This window comes from Apium graveolens, chromosome 3 (assembly GCF_009905375.1).
Source record: "Apium graveolens cultivar Ventura chromosome 3, ASM990537v1, whole genome shotgun sequence".
NCBI lineage: Eukaryota > Viridiplantae > Streptophyta > Magnoliopsida > Apiales > Apiaceae > Apium > Apium graveolens.
Genome location: NC_133649.1, coordinates 179757719 through 179760535, shown reverse-complemented (window position 1 = coordinate 179760535; position 2817 = coordinate 179757719). Strand labels below are relative to the sequence as shown.

Genomic DNA, 2817 nt, shown 5'->3' with positions numbered 1-2817 from the left:
CAAAGATTAATTTATTTATTAATTGAATTAATTGATTAATTAATTCTGAATTAATATTAAGATTTTTCAGAATTGTTTTTTGAATTAAAATCAGTTTAAATCAGCAAGACAATTGAAAATGAACTAGCATGACAATCTGGATTGTCATACCGATTGTCATGCCAAGTCATTTCAATTGTCATACCGAAAGTTACACTGGGAGGAGGATTATCTTGCCAGTTCATTCTGATTGTCTTGCTAGTTCAATCAATAGTCTCACTGAAAGTCTTGCTAGCTCAATGGATTGTCTTGCTGAGCTAAAAGGATTGTCTTGCCAACAAATCAGGTGGTTGTTTTATTATTTAAACAACAGAAGCAACAGAAGTCAATCATCCATCCGAAAACAGTTCAAGAACAAAGAAAAGCAGAAGCTGAAAAATATATCATCTCTTCTCTGCTAAAATCAAGATCACAATTTCTAGCTAGTAAAGTTAAATCCAAACCACTAGAAATCATTATCTTGTTCTTGTGTAACAATCTAGCGGATCAAAATCCCTAGAACTTAATCTCAAATCGCGTTTAGCATTTGATTATAATTATTGCAAAAATAGAAAAAGTTCATGTCGAATTTATTCTAAATTTGTGATAATTAATTTGAGATTAATTCCTTGTAATCGATACAGTTGTTGTAACACCCTTCAAGTTTAATAATATTCTTATTTAACTTGAATTTTGTTTCACATTTTTTATTCCGCTTTTATTCGATTATTCGGTACCGTTTGTATTCAACCCCCCCTTCTACAAACGCATTGGGACCTAACACTCAGCGAAAGGGATGTTGATATGAAGTTTCTTGAACACCTCTAGAAACTTTTCGAATTGCTTGTCCAACTTTTTCTTCTATAGCCTCTTAGGAAAAGGCGGTGGAGGATAGATCCGTTTCTCCCCTGTATTACCCTCAGGCAGAGTGTGTTCAACAATAGTCTTCCTTGGTTCCACTTCTTCATCTTGCTGCTCTACTTCTTTCTCAGCTCCAGCTTTTTCAGTCAACTCTTGAGTTTGTTTGAGATTGACAACCCTTCCAGACCTCAAAGTGATTGCCTTTACCTGCTCTTTAGCTTCCTTCTTCCCTGGCACTTCAGTGTCACTAGGTAGTGTACCAGGTTTATGATTTAGCAAGGCATTGGCAATTTTCCCAATTTAATTTTCCAAGGTCTTGATAGAAATAACTTGGCTCTTGCATATAAGCTTCAACTCCTCTAATTCAGATTTTTCATTAGCTTGCTGCAGTTGGAGTTGTTGTTTTGGTACATACTGCGGTTGCTGAAAACCAGGGGGGTTGTACTGCTTAGGTGGATACTGCTGATAAGGCTATTGAACTGCATTCTGAGCATTGCTCCAACTGAAATTATGATGATTGCGGTTGTTTGGATGATAGGTGGCTGGCACAGGTTGTTGCGATCGCTGGAAGTTGCTCACGAACTGAGCTGATTCATTAGAAATTGTGCACTGATCAGTCTCATGGGCACCAACACAAAGCTAACATACACCAGTGATTTGATTAACTCAATAATTAGCCAAAGTGTCCACCTTCATTGTCAACGCCTTAAGTTGGGCAGTGATAGCAGTTGCTGCATCCAACTCCAGAATTCCTGCAACTTTTCCCTGAGTCAACCTCTGGGTAGGATTCTGGTACTCATTAGCAGCCATCAGTTTAATATGTTCATAAGCTTCATCGTAGCTCTTAGCTCACAAGGCTCCTCATGATGCTGCATCAATCATGGGCTTAGAAGTAGGACCCAATCCATTGTAGAAACAGTTGATAATCATCCAATCAGGCATGCCATGGTGTGGGCACTTCCTTAGCATCTCCTTACATCGATCCCAAGCCTCACACAGAGATTCTCCAGTTTGCTGTGCGAACTGGGTAAGAGCATTCCTGATTGCTGCAGTCTTCGCCATGGGAAAAAATTTAGTGAGAAACTTTTGAGCAAGATCTTCCCAAGTTGTGATAGACCCTGCTGGTAGAGAGTGTAACCAGCACTTAGCTTTGTCCCTCAAAGAGAACGGGAAGAGTCGCAGCTTGATAGCATCTTCAGTCACACCATTAAACTTGAAAGTGTCGCAGATCTTGATGAAATCCCTGATATGCATGTTGGGGTCTTCGGTAGGAGAACCCCCAAACTGAACTGAGTTCTGTATCATCTGGATCGTGCTTGACTTGATCACAAATGTGTTAGCCGCGATGGCTGGTCTAATGATGCTAGACTGAATGTCATTAATCTTAGGCTTAGAACAGTTTATCAAAGCCTTCAGATTCTCTGCTTGATCACCCATAGCTACTATAATTGGCTCTTCAATTTTTTCTTCTTCTTCTACCTTCTTTTCTTCCTCAAAAACTTCCCTACGAATTAACATATCAGTTTATGCACAAGTTATCTATCTTGATTACATAGCGCAAGTAAGATGGGTAAAATTACCTACAAATCATGCATAACAATACATGAACCTATGCTAGCATGACAAGTTCTAAATCCTTAAATTCACTTTCGCTTCATTAAGAACTAACACACTATCTTAGAAGTTCACGACACTCATAAGACGAATAAGCACAACCATAACTAGGATATCATACAATCACCACACACTAAGGCATCAAATAAATTAACTAAATAAATACATAAATAAATCCTCTAAAATCCCATGATAAAGATTAACCTATAATCGAACTCATCGCCAACGTGGTTTCCAATGAAACATGATATGGAAAACGTAGTGTTTATACGAATAAATAAACCAAAGTACACACAAGAATATAGGTTCAAACAAACAAGACAT

General features: G+C 38.0%; 1 non-coding gene across 1 annotated transcript; it reads left to right on the top strand.

Moving 5' to 3' along the window:
* Nucleotides 1–1819: 1819 nt before the first annotated feature.
* On the top strand, nt 1820–1926 carry LOC141716221 (small nucleolar RNA R71). Its single transcript, XR_012572938.1, has one exon. It is a non-coding gene; the product is annotated as a small nucleolar RNA R71 (small nucleolar RNA).
* The last annotated feature ends 891 nt before the right edge of the window (nt 1927–2817 follow it).